The 24,969-nt window shown below is 38.7% G+C and overlaps 1 long non-coding RNA gene across 1 annotated transcript; it reads right to left on the reverse strand.

The window, feature by feature from the left end:
• Positions 1-334: 334 nt before the first annotated feature.
• On the reverse strand, positions 335-24,969 carry LOC118767388. The gene is made up of 4 exons (XR_005003305.1): positions 24,953-24,969; positions 20,735-20,745; positions 18,485-18,501; positions 335-442 (listed from the first exon to the last, which is right to left on the reverse strand). It is a non-coding gene; the product is annotated as an uncharacterized LOC118767388 (long non-coding RNA).

Raw genomic sequence — 24,969 nt, forward strand, 5'->3', positions numbered from 1 at the left:
ACACGATATATACACTATAACGATTTATATTATAAGCTAATCTTTTGTGGCCACTCAACCTGCTAGAAATAACTACCTAATCTCCCTCAAATCAAATTCCTACCATTTTAAATGCTGGAAGGGCATGGCACACTAGATAACATAGCCCTAGGCCCCACACCTAGTCTCCCACTCCAGAAAAATAGCCAGAATGGTGATGGTAAGAGCCGCTTTGGTCATAGGTCAATAGGATTGGAGTTGATTTGAGTCTAAACAGCTATGACTTCACAAAAATATAAAGAAACGACCTCTTTACTTCCTGCCACTCATTCCCTATTTACAACAGCTATAACAACAATAATGTCCTTAGGTTGTGATCTCTAGCACTAGACTCTTTAAAACAATCAAATCTGACAGACAGTCTACTAAATGACACAGATTTTGGCTGTTTATTTTTTTTTATCTGTCTTTCTTTCTCACACACATAAATTGAAGAGGATAATTTCAACAAATTTGGAGTTATCTTTAAAACTAGAATGAACATTCATATATATATATATATATATATATATATATATATATATATATTTATTAAATTCAACTTATGTTGAACATGAACTAACAAAGTTTGCTTTAGAAGCATTGAGATGTATGGAAAGATACAGATAAGGAAATAATTTTATTCTCAGATGCACGATAATGCTGATAATATAGCATGAACAGGATGAAATATCCATATTTTGCAGAAAAATCTGTTAGTGGCCAGCCGTGAGACTTGAACTCACATCCCTGTGATTATAAGTCCGCTGACAGATTTTTCTGCAAAATATGGATAGTTTATCCTGTTCATGCTAAATTATTAGCATTATCCTGCTTTTGAAAATAAAATTATTTCCTTATCCGTATATATATATAGAAACAACCATCTATATATATATATATATATATATATAGATGGTTGTTTCTATGGCCACTCAGTAGGATCATTGGATTTGCACCTATAAAGCTCTTAGCAGTTATGGGCAACTTTTCAGACTCAAATGGCCGGCCACACTACCCCTATATATATTAGTTTCTAATATGTGTGAATGTGTATAGAATATATCAGTTGAAAAAGTAAAGAGGTACTAAAATTGTCAAGAACTCAACTGTCAGTTGAAACCTAATAAGTACACTATGTATGAAAGTGCTAAATTTGTTAAAGTAACGTAATAAAAAACATGAAAACCAGCCAATGCTTTATCTTTATTCAACTGATATATATATATATATATATACACATATAAATATATATATATATATATAAAAGAAATAATTGAGATTCAATTGAATTAAGTACTTAAGTTGAAGCACCAAGTCAGTCTGGCATTATCTGCACAGTTTGAAGTAAGGTGAATAAGAATCAAAATAAGCAACAGGATATTAAGAGGTGATGCAGTACAGCTGTTTCAAGTGGCTCCATTTAATCGAAACATACACTGCAAAGATGCAAATAGCCATAATGGCAAAACGTGTGTAGGGAACATCATACTTGAAGCAGATACATTGTTGAAAGCCTCATAAACTGCAGTATTTGTCTCAAGAATGCATCTCTTATAGATGTATAGTGTTAAAAAAAAAAACACAGAAATATTCAGTAGCAGATGAAAATTGTCCAGCAGGGGTGATAGCACTGCTAGATGCACATTTCTGCATGTATCTGCTTTATGTATAATACACAGGTTGCTTTTATAGACTGTTACTCATTCTGTCACTCATAATGAATACACACACTAACTTATTGCGGAGGGACTTAAACCTACAAATGTGCGTGGGCAGACTTAATATATGTAAAATAGATAAATCTTAAATGTAGTTCTTAAACTTGATGGGGGACAGGTGAGAGAAGGGAGAGAAAACGGCATGATTTTGTTTAAGACTCAAACCCATTTTTTCATCAATTCTGCTAAAAATTATGATCATGTGACTATAAGAATAACTGGCAATATTTGAGAAATTAATTCTAGCAATTTGAACCTGCCTCTGGTTTGACTGTAATTAACAGGGTTAAATTACGTTTTGGCTCTGGATATAGGATGTTCCATAAATTAGGAAGGGGTGGGCACCACTGTAAACTTTCGTCTTCATGTAGTGGTTCTACAGTGGAGTTTGATCCTGCTGTCTTCTATTTTAACCCAAAGAAAAGAAGAATGGAGGGGATTTAAACCCAGCACATAAATCTAATGAAGCCACTCTTCACCCATGCCCACCACTGTCTAATGTCAGTGAGCTGCACTTCCCCTGTTTATGGCCGTGTGGACTTTAGTCTTGATCCATGAAGACTTAAGGTACGGAGCCTGGACATTGTACAGAGACTGGACTAGGACTAGTGAGTCTTTGGCTGAGAGAGAACAGAGCTATGTCAAGAGACTGAACAGAAACCAGTGAGTCTTCGGTTGAGAGAAGACGGAGCCAATACCAAGTCACTCAGTATCAGTAACCAACATTTCAGTGTAGATTTGCAATGATGGAGTTAGAAGTGAAACATGGTCAACAGCAATGGCAGTTTACTAAAGATTGGCAGCCGAGAATTGATGTTTAATTGTGGACACAGCTGGCTGAGGTCTTGCCTCCTTATCCACCCCTTATTTGACTGTAGGCAGAGAAAGTAGAGAGAGAAATGACCAAGTGTTAAAGGAGGAGCAGCTGGGGAGACCTAAAAACTCAGTAGGTTCTACATAAATAGATCTCTATAAAAAAAACCCTAAAAAAACTGACCAAACTGCTTGAACTGAATTGGACTGTCCTGACTGCTTGACCAAAACTGGAAAGAAACCCCAACTAAACAGACTAATTTTGCCCCCCTTTTTTTTCTTCCATGATTGGTCTATTTATATGAAAAGTGTTGACACAAATAGAAAGGGTGTAGAAAGAAAGAAAATAGAGTAGTGAGTGCCAGATGGGAATTTATCAGGATCTGTTAAAATTGTTTTGATTCCTTTCTTTAATTCAGAATTTGCATTTGTGTCTACATCTTTGTATAGATATTGATTCATTAAATAAGCTCCAACTATCTAAATATACATAAAAGTAAATATATATAACTACATGCTTGAAGCGGGGATACTGTATTTCAAAACTAGAATACATTGTGTGTGTGTGTGTGTGTGATATATATATATAAAAGGTAATATGAATTTAGTCTCATGGCAGCCAAGTTATGATACCGAATGGTTTCATGCTGAAGACCCAATTGTGGAGAAGTAAATTATCAATCACTGGACATAGCATTAAGTTGTTATGTGCAGGTATGGCTGTTTGGTTAAGAAGCTTGCTTTGTAACCATATGGTTTCAGGCTCAGTCCCACTGCATGGCAGAAATTTGGGGCAAATGTCTTTTACTGTAGCCCTGGGCCAACCAATTTCTTGAGAGTGAATTTGGTTGACCAAAACTCTGTGCATGCCACTTGACAGCTAGTGTTGATTTATTTACATCCTTGTGACTTAGCAGTTTGGCAAAAGGTACTGATAGAATAAGTACCAGACTTAAGTATTGGGGTTGACTTATTTGACCAGGACCTTTCAAGGTGGTGTCATAGTGTGGCTGTGACCCACTGACTGAAGCAAGTAAAAGATATGACACACTATTTAGTATAGGGCTCTCTATACATCACAATATAGATATATATATATATATACACACACACACACACACACATTGACACATACACACTGTTTAATATATATCACCATGTTATTTTGTGGCTATTGTACTTGGGTAACCTTATCCCCTATGCACTACCCTCTGTCAGTTCTGTATGAATAGACATATGGTTGTATAGGTAGTCTATGAACAAAAGAGTTATTTCTAACATTGGATTTTCATTAAGTGACAGGCTGTTTCTGGACTCCTGGCTTCATCAGTGCTTTAGAAACCTGTCAGCTACATTTTCAAAGTTCCAAAGACAGTAATGGAAATTTGTTGAGAGGTTTCTTTGTGGAATTAAATGGGTGAATGGATAGATGAGAGTGTGCTGTGCTGCTGAGTATAGAGCAAACCTGGGTGAATTTTGCTGTTCTATGAGGAGAAGTAAATTGCTGTGTTCCAGACAAGCCCTCTCCATTTCTTTGAAAGTGCAGAGGGATTGCTTGCTCAGCACTATAAAATATACTAATGGAATTGAAGTTCCATTGTTGGGTTTAAATGCGACTATATCAAACATGGATTTGTGAAAAATCTAGATAATCAGTTATTTCACCAACTTGATAATATTCTTTTTAGATAAAAAGCTACCTTCTACAACTAAATAGAGCTTGAACCTGAATCTTCTGGTGTAACAGGCTGTCTGTAACCTACCTCCTCATTCAAGCAGTTTTTCTATCCTCCCATAACCACAGATTAGGCATATCCCTTCCATGCAACTTTTAAAAAAAGTCTTGAAAGGTATCTAATATGTTACTGACGAAACTTTGGCACAAGGCAATCCAAAGACCAGTCTTCAATGATACAACAGCACTGCTGACACTACCTCTGTCAGTTCTGTATGAGTTGGCAGACAGCAATACACATAACCTTAGAAATAACTATGTTCATAAGCTGATTTTTCATTAAGTGACAGGCTGTTTCTGGACTCCTGACTCATCAGTGCTCTAGAAACTCCAAACAGCTTTGCATATTTCTGGCCTTGTACTAATATAGAGATAATACAGTTGGTTACATCAATCCCCAGTACATCACTGGTACTTAACAATTCATAGAGGATTTTAAATACAAGTCTTTTAATTCTAAAATATACCATTTCTCTACATTAATAATAAATTAAGGAAAATATAAAGTACACTAGCATTGGTTTATCTGTTGTTGACAAAAAATTATAAATGGAATAAGGGACACTCAGCCACTACCACCAACACCACCACCACCAACATTGTTACCTCCACCACTATCCTCCTTAACATCATTTGAGTTTGGAAATATTGACTTGCTAAGATTGTTTTTTTTCTCGCTTTTTTGTGTAAAAAAAAAAGTCTTAATAATAATGATAATAATAATAATATTGACAATCCTTTTTAATTGTAATAAAATTCTTAACACGAAAACAGATTTGGTTGAGATTCATCCTGAAACTGTTCTCCCTCTTTTTTTATTTAGTCCTGTAAGTGTATATTACATACACATATAAACACACACACACACACAATGTGAAAGATGTGTGCTTGTTTTAAAACTATGCCATGGTTTCATGAAGTCAACACAGAAGGCATTTACATCCTAATGGCTATGTACATACATAAATACATATATATATATATATTATATATACACACACACACACACACACATATATATATATCTGTAATATATGTGACAATTATTCGGTTGCCATAATAGAATTCTGAGTTTCGGATGTTGGGGCAGAAATCTGCTCCGTCATCTCGTCAGTTATTAAGACAATTAAAAAAATGCATTTTTTTAATTGTCTTAATAACTGACGAGATGACGGAGCAAATTTCTGCCCCAACATCCGAAACTTGGAATTCTGTTATGGCAACCAAATAATTGTCACATATTGTATTATGGATTAATTCCTCTATTTACATAATACTGAGGTCTCATTCATTCTTTTGTTGTCATACCATTACTATTAATATATATATGTATATATATATATTACATAAATATATATATATTACATAAATATATGTGTGTGTGTTTGTGTGTATGCATACATGTTTCTCCCCTACAAGTGTGTGTTGAACACAAATTGGTTTGTTGGTTTTCATCTATAAACATACCGTATTTTAACGTGTGTAAGGAACCCCCTAATTTGGGGGACTTAAAATGTGGAAGAAAGGTTTTATAAGGAATTATAATTCTATCCATATATAAGAAACTCCCATATTTTTTTAACCTAATTTTTGACAAAAAAGGGGTTCCTTATACACGTTAAAATACAGTATATATTGTCTATGTTGATAACACTCCAGTATGACCATGCTTGCAAAACTGTAAACAATACATGATGGATGTTTGTGTGTGTGTGTGTGTGTGTGAGAGTGAAAGAAAAATGGGTCAGTGGTTAATACTTCTGAGAAATGGTTTTGTTCATGGGGTGGGAATCCATCCATACCCAACCACAAACAAAACCTCGATATACTACAGAGCTGAGCTACTACCTAAGTTTGACTGGGGAAGTTTTGTTTGAGAAAGTGCAAGTTCCTATCCAGGAGATAGGAAAGTCTGTCTCGTTGCTTTAACACATCAGTCGTGTTACCAATGGCCCTGGGGATTGTGACAAAAAAAAAGAAACCATACTTCACATGTTTTTATGTCTATACACTCAGAAACCATGTGTGTGTGTGTGTTTATGCTTTATTTGCGGGAATAATAAGGCTACCAATGGTTTCATGTTGGAGGAATCAACACTTTTCTAGCCTGCCACTAACGAATGTTGGTACTTGTCTCAAATGTGGATGAAAATACAAAATGGAGATAAGTACGAGCTTTTCCATGTGGCAGGCTTGATAACTGTTAAGACATTCCTCTTTAAATGAAACCGTTGCTAGCCTGGTTAACTCACAAGTAAAGAAAGCTTATCCACTAATGCTCAATATTAGCATGTGTGTATATATATATATGAAATACAATAAAATGTTCCCCTCAAGAACCGTTGTGGATTTGTGTTATGTGCACCCACTGCAGAAGATGCAAATAGCCACAATAGAGAAATGTGCTTCTGGAACAAATGGTATAAAATGGTATCTTGTGTTTATCATATTTTTTTCCAACACACACACACACAACACACACACACACACACACACACACACACACTTAAATATATTTAAAATACCTTTGAATTATTTAAACAATTGTTAATTTTATTTTATTTTTTTTTTATTGACTATAATACAAATTTTATACGTTTGTTGACTTAAAATTTGGTACAAGAGATCCACTGAAAGAAAAATAAAGTAAACTTTAATTTATCTTTATATTTATTTTTTATTATTTCTATCATTTTCGTTTATTTACTCTTTTACTTGTTTCAGTCATTTGACTGCGGCCATGCTGAAGCACCGCCTTTAGTCGAGCAACTTGACCCCAGGACTTATTCTTTTTGTAAGCCCAGTACTTATTCTATCGGTCTCTTTTTGCCGAACCGCTAAGTGACGGGGACGTAAACACACCAGCGTCGGTTGTCAAGCAATGCTAGGGGGACAAACACAAACACACACATACATATATATATATATATACGACAGGCTTCTTTGAGTTTCCGTCTACCAAATCTACTCACAAGGCATTGGTCGGCCCGGGGCTATAGCAGAAGACACTTGCCCAAGGTGCCACGCAGTGGGACTGAACCCAGAACCATGTGGTTGTTTAGCAAGCTACTTACCACACAGCCACTCCTGCACCTTTATTTATTTATTTATTTTTTTTTTTGGTTGGTACCATCCTTCGTTATCCAAGCAGTTAATCGTGTCAACATCATTAGATGCTGATCCTGAGGGAGCAAAGCTGACGGAATTGAAATCTACAGCAAGGGATTTGTAATCTTGTTAACGACATTGCAATTAAATCCATGAATTGAGACACTTTGCACTCGAATGGCTCAGTCCGTCAGGCTGTAAATAGGAACAAAAGAGAGATCAGTGTATAACTGGGGACCATATGTTGCACATTGTGTTTGTGTGCCTCATAGCTTGCAGTTCTAGGTTCAAACCTTGTGAAGGTCGCTTGGAAAAGATGAACTCCACCACTTCCAAGTACTGGCTTGGTACAGTTGCATGAAGACATGGACCCCCTATTAATACTACTACTACATATAACCCAGTGAATTAATTAAGGGTCTCATACAGTCACATTCGGGGTCTTTATGTATGAGGGGGTGAAGAATCCTTTTACTTGTATTATTATTATTATTATTATTAATAAGGTGGCGAGGTGACAGAATCATTAGCTGGGTGGGTAAAATGCCTGGTGGTGTTTCATTTATCTTTTAGTCATTTGCTTGTTTCACTCATTGGATTGCGTCCATGCTGGGGCACCACCTTGAAGGGTTTTAGTCAAACAAATCCCCCTCCCCTCCACCGCCACTATACTTACATTTTTAAGTCTGGCATTTATTGCATCAGTCACTTTTACTGAACTGCTATTTACGGGGGACATAAATAAACCGACATCACTTGTCAGGCAGTGGTGGGAGACAAAAATATAAGTATGGTGCTGTGAGTTTGTTTTCAAATGTGTGGTGTTTAAGTTGAATACTTATTGTATTGGTCGGTCTCTTTAGCTGAACTGCTAAGTTACGGGGGACATAAATAAACAAACACCAACTGTCAAGCAGTGGTGGAAGACAAACAACAGTCACAAGTGTGTACACACACACACACACAACCTTAATGCTTGTTTTTTTTTATCGAGTTATAATAAAAACAATTTTACATTAAACTAAAAGAATCCTCAATACTTTTTGTGGATGACATATTTATTATATTTGTTTTATAAGTATAGGGGTTAACAGTGACTTCGAAGTTTTGGCCTGGTAGCCATCATTGGGGTGTTTGATGAAAGCTAGCTGATCAAAACTTCAAAGTTAACTGTCACCATTTTTGTTAAACTATGATAAAAAAAACTACAGACATACACACATATTCTAAAGAAGAACATTACTGATGGTGACTTGGTCAGTTAAGCCATTGTCCAACAAAGGGAATAAAGGGCTGAAATTTTGAAGTCCCCTTCAATAATGTTCTTGTTTAAGAATAATAATTTTGTATTCCCCCAAAATATAATAAAAACAATTTTACATTAACCTGATGGGTTACTCTACAACTGAACATAAAAAAACATTAACAAGACCGCTCAGAGACTGCAAACCTCTGCCAAGGCAACACCAATGTCCTCTCAACATTTAGCTAGAGGGGATTTTTTGAATGAGAATATCTGAAATAAAATTGACTGCCCTCACAAATGAGAATACTAAAAATGAACCCGACTGCTCTCAAAAATTAAGAAAAAGAAAAATAGGAAAATAGTCCAGAATTCTTGTCTGGTATAATATTGATCCCAAAATCTAATCAGTTTGTGCCAGTCATGAGGCCAAACGTCCCTGAAAATTTCATCTGAATCCATCCAGTGGTTTTTGAAATATTTTATCCACGGACAAATAAACAAGCATGACTGAAAACAATACCTCTACCTTTGCTAAGGTGGAGGTAATAATGTGTGTGTGTCTGTATGTATATTTGCATCTAATATATGTGTGTGTTTATATATATATAGTTAATCCAAACATGAAAACACAACAACGCAAGGACATGGAACAAATATAGTATTATTGGACGCTCAGGAAAGAAAGAAGGAGGATTTACCGTTTCGAGTGGAGCTCTTCGTCAGAGACATAGGAAAAGGAAAGATCCAAAGAAGGGAAGACGGAAGAAAACAAAATCGCCAACAGTACATACGCGGTCACATTTTGAATATATATATTATTCTTTTACTTGATTCAGCCATGCTGGAGCACTGCCTTTAGTTGAACAAATTGACCCCAAGACTTATTCTTTGGAAGCCTTTTACTCATTCTGTTGGTCTCTTTGGCTGAACTGCTAAGTTACAGGGGACGTAAACACACCAACATCAGTTGTCAATGATGGTGGGGGGACATACACAGACACACAAATACATAATATATATATATATGCAATGGGCTTCTTTCAGTTTCCATCTAACAAATTTACTCACAAGGCTTTGGTCGACCCAAAGCTATAGAAGACACTTGCTCAAAGTGCCACACAGTGGGACTGAACCCAGAATCATGTGGTTGGGAAGCAAGCTTCTTACCACACAGCCATTCAAATATATTTATATATATAAGGGACGACAAAAGAATAATCAATCATCACTATAAGATGTGGTGGATTCATAGCTAAGTGCCTGTGGAATACTCAGCCAACACTTCATTCAGAAGCATAAGTATATTGAGTTCTACACCAGATTATCATTATTATTGCAAAGCCGAAGTGAAATATCATCGTTGTCGTTTAACTTCCGCTTTCTATGCTGGCATGGGTTGGATGGTTTGACTGAGGACTAGCGAACCAGAAGGGTAGACCAGGCCCCAGTCTGATCTGGCAAGGTTTCTACAGCTGGATGTCCTTCCTAATGCCAATCACTCCGAGAGTGTAGCGAGGGCTTTTTACATGCCACCGGCACGGGAGCAAATAAGGCAGCACAGACATCGGTGTTTTCTAATATACAACTGATATGGGTGCCAGTCAGCTGACACCGGCATTGGCCATGACTGATTTCACTTGGTTCACCAGGTCTTCACAAGTATGGGATATCACCCAACCATTGAAGGGTGATTTTAAATGGGCCAATTATATGACACAGACATTGGCCATGACTACGATCTCACCTGGCTTGTTGGGTCTTCTCAAGCACAACATATCTCTAAAGGTCTTTGTCATTGCCTCTGTAGGGCCCAACGTTCAAAAGGTGTGCTTCACTACCTCATACCATGCCTTCCTGGGTGTACCTCTACCATAGGTTCCCACCACTGTTAAGCTGTCACGCTTCTGCACACAGATCTCCTCATCTGGGGGCGGCAAACGGAAGGGCCACTCCGAGCGGCACACTTACTACGCTAGTATGTATGTGTGTATGTGTGTATATGTGTATGTATGTGTGTATATGTGTATGTATGTGTGTATGTATGTGTGTATGTGTGTATGTATGTGTGTATATGTGTATGTATGTGTGTATATGTGTATGTATGTGTGTATATGTGTATGTATGTGTGTGTATATGTGTATGTATGTGTGTGTATGCGTGTATGTGTGTATGTATGTGTGTATGTATGTATGTATGTATGTGTGTGTGTATGTATGTATGTATGTATGTATGTATGTGTGTATATGTGTGTGCGCGTGCGTGCGTGTTCATCCCCCACCACTGCTCAACAACAAGAGAGATCGATTGAATACGTACCAGGCTTAACAAAAATACTAGAGTCGATTCATTCGACTAAATGTTGTTGAAGGCGATGCTCCAGCATGGCCGCTCTCCAGTGACTGAAACAAGTAGAAGACTGAAGTTTTGCTTTAACTCAAAAGAGGTTCACAGAGGTAAATGTTATTTTAAATCGAAGAACTCTACAGGAAATAATTTAGAAAAATATCTCAGACGATTCCAAAACTTTGCAGGACTATTCTCGTGAAAGTTAAACCGAACCATGCTTTTAAAAATATTTAAAATGCCAAGAAGAAAAGAAAAGAAAAATCAAAAAAAAAATCAGTGAAGTTATGTTGAAGTGATTCATTTTCGACCAGATCTCAATACTGGGACAATTTCTTGTAGATCTAAACACGATTTTTTTGGTAACAATGGTAGTGCCCCAGTATGACTGCAGCTTTAAAGCTGAAAAAGGTTAAAGAGTTATGAGACTATTTTTCACGTCCGTCACATCCACTTTTGTCATGCACATCTCGCCAGGTCAGTGAGAATTGTAACCATAGGCATTATTGTCCGGTAAACACAAGAATCTCTTCGAAATTTCAGGGTCACTGTAAAGAAACATTGTGGCCAAGGAATGGCGCCACTTTCCTCAAAACCTTAAAAACTCCCATACCGGGACCCTACCCTCTGATGCAGTTTAAAGTTATAACCAGGACATACGTACATACCTGCAATTATTGGGGAACTGGGGTGTGTTACATACTTCCTAAATACCAATCTTGAGAAATTAGGCTTCTCAAAACCAGAAAGGAGAACGCCGATTTGAAGACTACGGATCCAATCCATCACTGGAACGGTAAAAATCTATAAATCTTTCCAGAAGTTAATCATTTAAGTATATATAAGCATGTCTAGATATGCAACTATATGCATGAGAATATATACGTAAGACAAAACATACAAATTTGGACGTATACATACGCCACACATACTAAAATACCCTATTGTTGATGTTGAAATTCCAATGAAGGAGTCTTGGGCCTAGGTTAGAAACCGGCTCTTTCGCTATTGGCCAGAAGTCTTGAAATAAAACTGAATAATGACATGCACACACACACACACACATACATACATACATGCACACATACATACACACACGTTTCCTGATTTTTTCCCTCCTTTCTTGATTCCATGTAAAACTTTAGATCTTGTTCTTGGGAGTGTCGTTACGCCAATAATAAAAGTGCGCGTGTGTATCATTATTGACGTAATGACCCTCCAAAGACAAGTCTAGTTTCAACACACAAATTCGCATCAAGAATGTTACGAACCAAGTTTAAAAAAAATACGAAGTACTTTTCAGCTGCATGTAAGGCAAAACAAAAATAAATTAGTGTCAAGGGAAATAACTCTTAATAGCTAATTACGTCCCTTTGTTATTCCTTGTTTTATCTTTATTAGTATGTGACAGAGACTGCGGATTATTGAATTTAAATTTTGGCACTAGGCCAGCAATGTCGGGAGAGGCGGATAAGTCGATAACATTGACTCCAATGTGCCACTGGTACTTATTATAAAGATCCCGAAGGGATGAAGGGCAAAACATTGACCTCTATGGAATTTGAACTCAGTACTAAAGACGGGCGAAATACCTATTTCTTTACTGCCCAAAAGGGGCTAAACACAGAGGGGACAAACAAGGACAGACAAAGGGATTAAGTCGATTACATCGACCCCAGTGCGTAACTGGTACTTAATTTATCGACCCCGAAAGGATGAAAAGCAAAGTTGACCTTAGTAGAATTTGAACTCAGAACGTAACGGCAGACGAAATACCTATTTCTTTTCTACTGGGGGACAAGCATACACACACACACACACACACACACATATATATATGTGTGTGTGTGTGTGCTTGTCCCCCACCATCGCTTGACAACCGATGTCGGTGTGTTTACGTCCCAGAAAGTTAGCGGTTCGGTAAAAGGGGGTCCGATAGAATAAGTACCAAGCTTACAAAGAGTAAGTCCAGGGGTCGAGTTCTTCAAATAAACAGGTGGTGCTCAAGCATGGCCACAGTCAAGATGACAAACAAGGAAAAGAAAACTTAATTGAAGAAATGCAAGAAAGATAAAAATTAACAAGGGAAGTAACCTATGATGGACTAATGTTTTTATAATATACAGAGTTACTTCCCTTGCATTATTAGCCGGTATTATTGTTTAACGTGTTTTCTTAATAAAATATAATAAAAATTAATAATTTAACTTGAATTTAACATGAAACGTAAAATTTATGGTTGAAATAACAATGCTCTCATTAACTTTCAATGTCACGTTTCTTTACGTAGTTTAGATGTGCGTTCTTGTCTTTTTTTTAACTCTTTTCTGAAGGACTCGACGGAACCGTTTACGAGTGAAACAATGCTTAGAGGCAATTTCTCCGGCTTTAAATTCAAATGATGCCGAGCTCAGCTTTGCCTTTCATCCATTTGGGGTCGGTAAAACAGGGTGCCAGTCGGGCAGGGTGGTCGAAATTTCAGACTTTGTGCCAAAGTTAGAGAGAGAGAGAAGGAGGAGGAGGAAAGCCAGAGAGTATGTGTGTGTATGTGTGTGAACATATGGATATATGTGTACATTTATATATATTTCTTTACTACCCACAAGGGGCTAAACATAAAGCGGACAAACAAGGACAGACAAAGGGATTAAGTCGATTACATCGACCCCAGTTCGTAACTGGTACTTTATTTATCGACCCCGAAAGGATGAGAGGCAAAGTCGACCTCGAAATTTCAACTCGGAACGTAACAGCAGACGAAATACCTGTTTCTTTATTACCCACAAGGGGTTAAACACAGAGGGGACAAACAAGGACAGACAAAGGGATTAAGTCGATTACATCGACCTCAGTGCGTGACTGGTACTTAATTTATCGACTCCGAAAGGATGAAAGGTAAAGTCGACTTCAGCGGAATTTGAACTAAGAACGTAACGGCAGTCGAAATACGGCTACGCATTTCGCCCGGCGTGCTAACGTTTCTGCCAGCTTGCCGCATTTATATACACACACAGACACACACACACTCAATATTTAGCAGAAGTGACAGAGTGAGTCAAGGTCCAAGAGTTTCGTGCGTTGACACTTATGAGATTTGCCACAGGTCGAAGATCTGTGAGTTTCTCGACCTGAGACAAGTTTGATAAGTGCCAACGCACGAAGGTTTCCGAATTTGAGTCAGTCTTACTTCTGCTAAATATTAATATATATATATAAAGTTAATCCAAACAAGAAAACAAAAAAACACAACAACGTGAGGACGTGGAACAAATATAGTATTATTGGACGCTCAGGAAAGAAGGGAAGAAGGATTTAACGTTTCGAGCGGAGCTCTTCGTCGGAAACATAGAAGGAAAGATCGATCCAGAGAAGGGAAGACAGAGAAAAAAATCGCCAACGGTACACACGAGGTCACACACACACATATATATATATATATATGGCTCAGGCAGGGGTGAGTGATAAGTAGCTTGCTTCCCAACCACATGGATCCGAGTTCAGTCCCACTGTGTGACACCTTGGGCAAGTGCCTTCTATTATAGTCTTGAGTTGAACAAAGCCTTGTGAGTGGATTTGGTAGACGGAAACTGAAAGAAGCCCGTCATTTTACACATATATATATATATATATATATATATATATAAATTTAAAATGAGGGTGAAAAATTGTATATTAATTTAATGTCAATATAAAACCAGTGGTCTAGCATATATAATCTGATGGTTCAGAAAATTGTATTATATACATATGAGAAGGATGACCACTATGTAGACAACCCTTATGCTAGAAGTAGATCCGCTATGGTCTTACCACTAAGAAATGTCCTCTTGAGAACATTTCTTAGTGGTAAGAATATATATATATATATATATATATATATATATACACACACTATGAGGAAGTAATTAGACTTTCCGTTGTTGTCATACATTGCTTATCACAATGCACTTCGCATCGTTTTAGGTTTCGAATTATGCCACTCCGCTGGATAGGGGAGGAGGCCAACATTCTCCGGCGATCGGGGGGTCCTATTTACAGCTGAGTAGACTGGAGAGCTGTGTGAACTGAAGTGCTTTGCTCAAAAACACAACCCTCAGCTGGTCCGGGAATCGAAACCTCGACCTCATGATCGTGGATGCAACATGCCTAACCGCCAGATGGGTAGTGCTTCACTACATTTGTTTCAAACCTGTTTTTTTTTCTACTCTAGGCAAAAGGCACGAAAATTTTGAGGGAGGGGGCCAGTCAGTTAGATCGACTTCCGTACGCAACTGGTACTTAATTTATCGAACCCGAAAAGATGAAAGGCAAAGTCGGCCTCGGAAAACGTGTTTATTGATGAAAAAAAGTGTTACATCATGCAAGGAAAAAACTGTTTTCATCAGGTGAATTCAGATGTGAACAATAACAATTAGTTGATTGGTGGAAAAAAATCACCTTTGCATGGCAAATATGTGGCCCGTGGCAAATAAGCTGACGGAGTTCAAGACTAAAGGTAGAGCGTGAAGGCTTTATCTTGGCTGCTCAAGATCAGAGCTTATTGATCCGGAACTATCAAGCCATGTGATGAAAACTGGAGTAGCCCCAAATTGCCGATACTGCAACGATGGGATTGAAAACAGTGGACCACCTAATCCCTGGGTGTAGGGTTTTAGCACCTGTAGAGTACCAATCATGACATAACAGAGTTGGCCAATACTGGATAATATATCTACATTATGAAATCAAAACTGCTGACAAATGGTACAAGTACCACCCTGAAGCTGCAACTGAGGGAGAAAATGTAACGATTCTTGGGGACTTTCCAGTACATACAGACCGGACCATCAAAGCAAATAAACCAGATATTGTTGTGAAAGACCAAAGCAATAAAGTCTGTTTATTGATTGACATGAGCACTCCCTGTGACCATAATATCTCGGCAAAAGAATTTGATAAGCTGAGAAAAGATAAAGATTTGCTAATCGACATCGAAAAGACGTGACATCACAAGACGGTTACAATACCAGTGATTGTAGGAGCACTTGGAATGATCAAAAATGGAACTGGAAATTATTTAAGAATGATCCCTGGCTTACCATCCTTACAGGAAGTGCAAAAGATTGTCTTAACTGGTAACTGGTCACACGTATTGAGAAGAACATTGTTGCTGTGAATTTTCTTTCCATTTTCCCCCTTTATCTGTTTATTAAATTTTTTTCGCTCTGTCTTTTCCCCACTTTTTCTCTATCACATGACTTCGTAAAAGAACAATCTGATGTGTTTATTTTAATGGCCTACCAATGTATAGACCCTAGGAAGACACTCAGCAAGAAAAGGAAACAAAAGATGATAATAAAATGATTTCTTTAACCACAGGGGTTTACATTAAGAAAAACATAATGGACAGTACAGGACAAAACAAAAAACGTGTGCGTGTTGTGAGGGTTTTGCGTGTAAACACATGATTTTTTTCAAAATTTTGTTAAAAATAAATTCTGTTTAGATAATAATTATTATTTCTACTCAAGGCACAAGGCCTTGAAATTCTTTGGGGAAAGAGACTAGTCGATTACATCGACACCAGTGCGTAACTGGGTAATTTTATCGACCCCGAAAAAAAAAATGAAAGGTAAACTCGACCTCGGCGGAATTTGAACTCAGAACATAGCGGCAGACGAAATACATATTTCTTTACTACCCACACGGGCTAATGACAGAGAGGACAAACAAGGACAGACTAACGGATTAAGTCGATTATATCGACCCCAGTGCGTAACTGGTACTTAATTTATCGACCCCGAAAGGATGAAAAGCAAAGTCGACCTCTGCGGAATTTGAACTCAGACGAAATACGGCTTACGCATTTCGCCCGGCGTGCTAACGATTCTGCCAGCTCGCCCCCCTTAAAACAGTAATAATAATAATAATGGTTTCGAAATAACTAAAGATTCAAGTTAAACAGAGTTTCTAGAAGATTAATAAAATTCATAGATTCCTTCATCAATCTAGGTCCTCCGTCGGCGACGACGCTGAAGGTTCGTTGATTCGATCAACGAAACAACCTGCTCGTAAAATTAACGTACAAGTGGCTGAGCACTCCACAGACACGTGTACCCTTAATGTGGTTCTCATGGAGATTCAGCGTGACACAGAGTGGGACAAGGCTGGCCCCCTTTGAATTACAGATACGATTCGTTTTTGCCAGATGAGTAGACTGGAGGAACGTGAAATAAAGTGTCTTGCTCAAGGACACAACACTCCACCGGGAATTGAACTCACGACCTTACGATTGTGAGTCGAATGCCCCAATCACTGAGCCATGTACCTTCACATTAGTTGTGCTTCTGCAACATCTTGTAAGAAACGTGTCAATTGGAGGTTTCCTCAGCGCAGCGTAGCAAACGAGTTTTTGCTTGTATGTACTACAAAATATATACGGTGGCTAATAATATGTGATTAAACAGATAAGAGATCTTATTACGATGATATTAATGACATGTTTATAATAAGAACGTATTAAAGATATTACACTACGAATAATGTCATATTTAAATAAGAGACTTCAAAGATAGGAAAAAAAGTTATTGCGTTTGGTGCGAATAAAATATCAAAGAATTATTTTATATTGAAACACCGGATGTAAAAAGTAAGATAACGTATTGTGATGCCATTAAAGATGTCAAATATCAAATACAATTTTTAAATTATGATTTAGAAATATGATTCAAGAATTTAATTTAAAGATACAATGTTTAAAATATAATTAAATATTGGCTGTGTAAATTCGGAAGCGCCATCTCAGATTGCTTGGTCATCTTGTTCGATTTCGTGAGTCAGACCCTGCTTATCGTGTTCTCGTAACTGTGGACCCCACTGGGTTGGCGGCTTGTGTTTGGTCGACCACCACAGGCCACATGGCTACGGAGGATGAAAGGGTATCTCACGGAGATGGGGATTAGCAGGGACTCTGCCCGACGGGTCACCCAGGAGGATCCGGGAATATTACCTATTTCTTTACTACCCACAAGGGGCTAAACACAGAGAGGACAAACAAGGACAGACATAGGTATTAAGTCGATTACATCGACCCCAGTGCGTAACTGGTACTTATTTAATCGACCTCGAAAGGATGAAAGGCAAAGTCAACCTCGGCGGAATTTGAACTCAGAACGTAACGGCAGACGAAATACCGCTAAGCATTTCGCCCGGCGTGCTAACGATTCTGCCAGCTCGCCAGGAATATACCGACAAAAAGGTAAATGCAGCAACGCGCTGCAATGGTGCATGACCCCCAAACCTGAGTGCGTGGCTTAGTGGTTAGGGTGTTGGACTCATTATCGTGAGATTATGGCTTCGATTCCTGGATCGGGCACTGCATTGTGTTCTTGAGCAAAACACTTCATTTCACATTGCTCCAGTCCACTCAGCTGGCAAAAAGGGGTAACTCTGCGATGGACCAGCGTCCCGTTCAGGTGGGGAAACCGACCCTTATGAGTCAGTATGGCCCGAGAAGGTAACTTTTTCTTTTGTCACTCCTGAGCTGTATTGATATTGATATTACACTGAATATGGTGTGTAAATGTTGGGAGTATCGAGATAGATGTAAAAATTACTACACTATTTACATTATTTACATTTGATGGATATTTGTCCTCATCTTGTTTGTTGTTAGCACAACGCTTCGGTTGATATACCCTCCAGCCTTCATCAGGTGTCTTGGGGAAATTTCGAACCTGGGTTCTCAGTCCTAAGGTATTTTTCGATATCATTATTATTATTATTATTATTATTATTATCATCATCCAGGTCATTGGCTGGAATCGAACTCGGGATCTTGGGGTTAGTAGACCCGCGCTCTTAACCACTACGCCATATGTCCGTCAAATGTAAATAATGTACATAATTCCTCATCTCTTAAATATAGAACTGTAAAAATTACTAGTTTAGACGAAGTACCGGAATAACGAATGCAACTTCAGTCTGAAATAGATCAACAGTGTGCAAGTTCTTGCGGTGGTCTTAGTGGTTGAGAGATGCATGCCACAGGCCAGGGATATCAAACCATTCGAAGATTCCGAGTTCAAACTATACTGAAGGTGGCATTTCGAAAACCGTGGGACACTTAGAAGTAATATGTATCAAAGACGGAGGCAGTGGTAATACCGAGAATCAAAACTATATTGCGTTAGATACCACGAGAGAAACTCTTATATTGACATTTGGTGCCAATACACCCTTGTATATATCGCTAGCGGGAAGATAAACCCCCTTCATCTCCGGCGCCGAGATCACCAAATCACATGATTTCGACTTTCTTTGATCTCCTCAAGGATGAACGCTCGACCACTAGAGATAGCGACTAATATCCGCGCCAGTCATATATTGATTAACTGTGCCTGAACAGGAGCTGGTGTCGCGATTTGCCCGTTAGCTTGTTAAAAGATATATAATACATATTAGCGAGAGAGGCTGTATTAATACCGAGCGGTAATATTTATTCCCACTTAAAAGTGGATGTTCTGTTGAACAAAATTATGAATCATGATCTAGTAGGGCCCAGCTCCCCTTAGTGTCCAGAACTCGCGGCTCGAAGCACTTGTTTGACGGAGTTCCTCCTCTGAAGATGTCTCCCGCTGTCCGCTTGCCTCGTAACGGGTTTCCACTTACTACAATCTCTCAAATACATGCTAATGATGCTTCATTTGGTATTACACGGTGTATTACATGTTTTTCAAAGCTCATATACAAAAGGATAAAAATGCGCCTAAAGCAGACGCATTCCGTTGTTTATAGCAGTGCTTGGTAGTAAAGTGTGTCGAGTGTGGTCCTCTCAAAAAGGTCGGGTTTCGGCTGCGCAGGATCACCTTGATTGTGAAAAGGATCACAACAGGATAAAAATCGTGGGTGTATAGCAATGATCCCGAAACCAAAGCTTGAAATGAATCCCACTTGAAAAGAACCAGATTTCAAGACGTCAAAGGAAATCTAAGAGAATGTAACAAGGCGGCTGTTTGCTAAGCCAAAACAGGAGTTCCAGGAGTACTTCCATCAATGGAAACGATGCTGTATGAAGGCTTTATCTTGGCTGCTCAAGATCAGAGCTTATTGATCCGGAACTATCAAGCCATATGATGAAAACTGGAGTAGACCCAAATTGCCGATACTGCAACGATGGGATTGAAAACAGTGGACCACCTAACCTCTGGGTGTAGGGTTTTAGCACCTGTAGAGGACCAATCATGACATAACAGAGTTGGTCAATACTGGATAATATATCTACATTATGAAATCAAAGGAGATTAAATACTGAATCGATACGTCTTGTAGCTTTCTTTTAATAGCACCAGACTCGATGCTTTTTGATCAGACCTCGTAGAGATAAATACCTGACCTTGTTGCTAAATGATAGGGTCTCGACGAAAGGGGCTTTGCACAGAAACTTCGAGGGACGTCTAGTTTATAGGTCGCTTAAACGGCTTCAGATTGACGTCTGCAGGAGTAATATTCTGTTTGGTATTTGTGAAGGAGTATGACCTGATGCTCAGAGTATAGCACTCACGAAACTCGCGCTCTCAAGATCGTGGCTTCGATTCCATGACTGCGCGGTGTTTTATGTTCTTCGACAAAATACTTAATTTCACATTGTTTGACTCCACTCAGCGGTGAATAAGTGACCCTGCGAATGACTAGAGTCCTGTTCAAAGGGAATGTCGCGATCGCGGTCACTTATACGTTATGGAAAGCAGCAAAATTTATGAACCTAAACACTCCTTTCTTTTCTACTATAGGAACAATGGATGAAATTTTGTGTGAAGGGATCTTTTGATGACATCGAGCCCAGTTGCTCAACTGGATTTTATTGTATCGACCCCGAATTGAATCTGAAGCATAGTCGACCTCAGTGGAATTTGAACCGAGAATGTAAAAACGGACGAAATACCGTTAAGCACTTTTACTCGGCGTGCTAACGATTCTGCCATCCGTCTGGCCTTCAGGGACCTAAATATTTGCTCCAAATTTTGGCACGAGGCCAGCAATTTCGGAGGGAGGGTACTGTCGATTGCATCGACTCCAGTATTCGACCGGTTCTTACTTTATCAACCCCCGAAAGGCTGAAAGGCAAAGTCGACCCCGGAGATATTTGAACTCAGAACATAAAGACAGACGAAATACCGCAAAGCATTTGGCCCGATATGCTAACGATATGCCACGCCAACCATCATATCTAAACATTTCTTGCTTCTCACAATTACATAAAACAACATAAATTAGAACGATAAATACATTAAACTAATAATTAAAGTTAATATTAGGTAATTTTATATTTTATTAATTAATACCCAGACCACTAATAACCACACCCTTGAAATTATTGTGCAGAACATCAATTTATAACCATCAATAAAAAACAAATATTCACACAAACATAACCACACGGCCGTCTTTTAACGATTCCGAAAATGTTTCGTTATATTTTCTCTTTTATCTAGCCACAAGCATGGTTGTGTGGTAAGAAGCTTGCTTCTCAAACATATTGTTGCGGGTTCAGTCCCACTGCGTGGAAGTTTGGGCAAGTGTATTGTACTATAGCCTCGGGCCGCATAAAGTCTTGGGAGTGGATTTGATAGACGGAAACTGAATGAAGCCCGTCGTACACACACACACACACACATTTATATAAGCCAGAGTTTGCGTGTGTGTGTGTGTGTGTGTGTGTGTGTGTGTGTGTGTGCGCGCGCGCATATGTCCCTTAAGCATTCGAAAACTTAGTTGCTGATTTTGAGGTTTGGGGTGTCAAAAGATTCAGTAATCTTTCGGCTATCAGTAGCTGAATGGCGCAGCGTTGCCCGAGTTACTGCTGTTCTTATCCAGCTTAGTAAACAATAAATATAAAGATCTATTCTCATAATTATTTCAAAACATCTATATTTTATTAGAAAATATCCAAATTGTTATGATAATAGAATTTAGAACTGGAAATCTGTCAATGTTGAAGTACTTCAGTGAAAAACATTATTCATTGCGCAATTTTTGTTGGTGTCCAAATGAACAAATTGTTGCTGCTTCCGACTCGCGAGCAAGCAACATAGAGTTGGCCGTGAGAGAAGCATGTAGTGGAGATATCAAATGCAACTACCACATGGTTCCGGGTTCAGTCCCACTGCATAGCACTTTGGACTGGTGTCTTCTACTATAGCCTCTGGCCAACCAAACCCTTGTGTGTGGATTTGGTAAACGGAAATTGAATGAAGCCCGTTGCGAGTATATATATATATATATATATATATATATATATATATATATATATATATATATATATGTGTGTGTGTGTGTGTGTGTGTGTGAGTGAAAGCTTCCAATAGGATCCAAGCACTGCAACACCAATGGAAGAAGTGTGAGGTCCGCAGGAGGACATATGTTGAAAAATAAACGTCAGTTACTTTCTCTCTCTCTTCTACTTGTTTCAGTCATTTGACTGCGGTCATGCTGGAGTACCGCCTTTAGGTCGAGCAAATCGATCCCAGGACTTATTCTTTGTAAGCTTAGTATTTATTCTATCGGCCTCTTTTGCTGAACCGCTAAGTTACGGGAACGTAGACACACCAGCATCGGTTGTCAAGCGATGTTGTGGGGACAAACACAGACACATTCACATACATATACATGTACATATATATGACGGGCTTCTTTTCAGTTTCCATCTACCAAATCCACTCGCAAGGTTTGGTCGGCCCGAGGCTATAGTAGAAGACACTTGCCCAAGGTGTGCCACGCAGTGGGACTGAACCCGGAACCAATGTGGTTAGTAAGCAAGCTACTTACCACACAGTCACTCCTGTGCCTAGTCACATTCCATGGGAGAATCTTGGCCAGGCTACGAACCCTTCTAGCCGACCTTCGTAGAAGAGCGGTGCTAAAAGCACAGACGTATATCGTAACTGATGATTTAGCAAACATTTTAGCCAACATTTTGCGTTGATACTTGAGGAGTCTTCATTTGCTAATGTTGTTCAAATAATACAGACGCAATCTAATAAATTTAATGTATTTGTTCTATGTTACCTAATAATGTATCGGCAATTATCTGCCGGTAAAGTTAAGAAAACAATTACAGTGTTATGCAATAAAACCTGTTTGCTCAGTCCAATCTCTGCTATTTACTCAGTTTTTAAAAATATATACTCGACGGATATTTATGAGTTTCCGGATGAATTTTCATAGATACGTTTGGTTTACGTTGTGAAACAGCTCCTGGTAACCGACACGCGTGGACGAGTTTTACAAAGCAACGTACAAGGTCCATGCCTGAAATACGTAAAGAGTATGCAATAGGCGCAGGAGTGGCTGTGTGGTAAGTAGCTTGCTAACGAACCACATGGTTCCGGGTTCAGTCCCACTGCGTGGCATCTTGGGCAAGTGCCTTCTGCTATAGCCCCGGGCCGACCAATGCCTTGTGAGTGGATTTGGTAGACGGAAAATGAAAGAAGCCTGTCGTATATATGTATATGTATGTATGTGTGTGCATGTGTTTGTGTGTCTGTGTTTGTCTCCCTAGCATTGCCTGACAACCGATACTGGTGTGTTTACGTCCCCGTCACTTAGCGGTTCGGCAAAAGAGACCGATAGAATAAGTACTGGGCTTACAAAGAATAAGTCCCGGGGTTGATTTGCTCGACAAAAAGGCGGTGCTCCAGCATGGCCACAGTCAAATGACTGAAACAAGTAACAGAGTAAAAGAGTAATGCTTGTGGAATGCTTAGCCATTTGCACATTAGTCTCCCAAGCAGGCTGTTTCGTGGTTCGCGGATCAACTGGAACCCCCTCCCCCCATTGTCATAACTGACGGAGTGCCAGTTTTGTAATATCTGCAAGAGTGCGTGGCGGTGTGGTAAGAAGCTGGCTTCCCAACCACATGGTTCCAGGTTCAGTCCCACTGCCTGGCACCTTGGGCAAGTGCATTCTACTATAACCTCGGGCCGACCAAAAGCCTTGTGAGTGGATTTGGTAGACGGAAACTGAAAAGAAAACCGTCGTGTATGTGTGTGTGTGTATGTATATATATGTATATATATACAAGGTTTTCGAAACTTGTCTTTGTCTGTACTCATATATATATATATTATATATATATATATATTATATATATATATATTCCCCGCCCCACTTACCCACAACAATAACAATAATAACGATAACCAATTACTCCCTTTATTTATCTACTTGTGAAGTCATTCACTCGTGAATTTCATCTCACACAAAATGGACAAAATTTCTTCTTAAGGAAAAATACATATTCAAACAAGTAAAATTTATCATGAATAGCGATAGCGAAACCGGTCGATATATTAAAAATTATATTAAAACTGTGTAAGTGTGCGTATTTTCCTTTTTAAAACTCACTACGTGGGGATAATCGAAATTCCTCTTTATTGTTACTACTATATATATATATATATATATTTGTGTGTATGTTTGTCCCCGCCACCATCGCTTGACACTGATGTTGGTGTGTTTACGTCCTCGTAACTTAGCGGTTCGGCGGAAGAGACCTAGAGAATAAGTACTAGGCTTACATAGAAAAAAAGTCCTGGGGTCGATTTGCTCGACCTAAAGGCGATGCTCCAGCATGACCACAATCACATGACTGAAACAAGTAAAAGAGTATATACACATACATATATATATATATTTACATACATATGCATATATTGGGAGAGAGAGAGAAAGAGATACACACGTACCCGTATATACACACGTACACGTATATATACGCAATTTTACCAAAAAATGCTCCAATTCGTTTCGCTTATCTGCATATTTCTTCCTCCATTAAAGCAGTCTGTGTGTGTGTCTGTTTCCCTAACTACCTGTCTCTCAGTCAACGCATCTATCTATCTTTCTGTCTATCTGTGTCTGCTTAACTATCCACCTGTCTCTGCCAATGTATGTGTGTATGTACCTATCTATCTGTATGTATGCGCATACTCAAACACACACACACA

The sequence above is a fragment of the Octopus sinensis genome, linkage group LG21 (genome assembly GCF_006345805.1).
Source record: "Octopus sinensis linkage group LG21, ASM634580v1, whole genome shotgun sequence".
Lineage (NCBI taxonomy): Eukaryota > Metazoa > Mollusca > Cephalopoda > Octopoda > Octopodidae > Octopus > Octopus sinensis.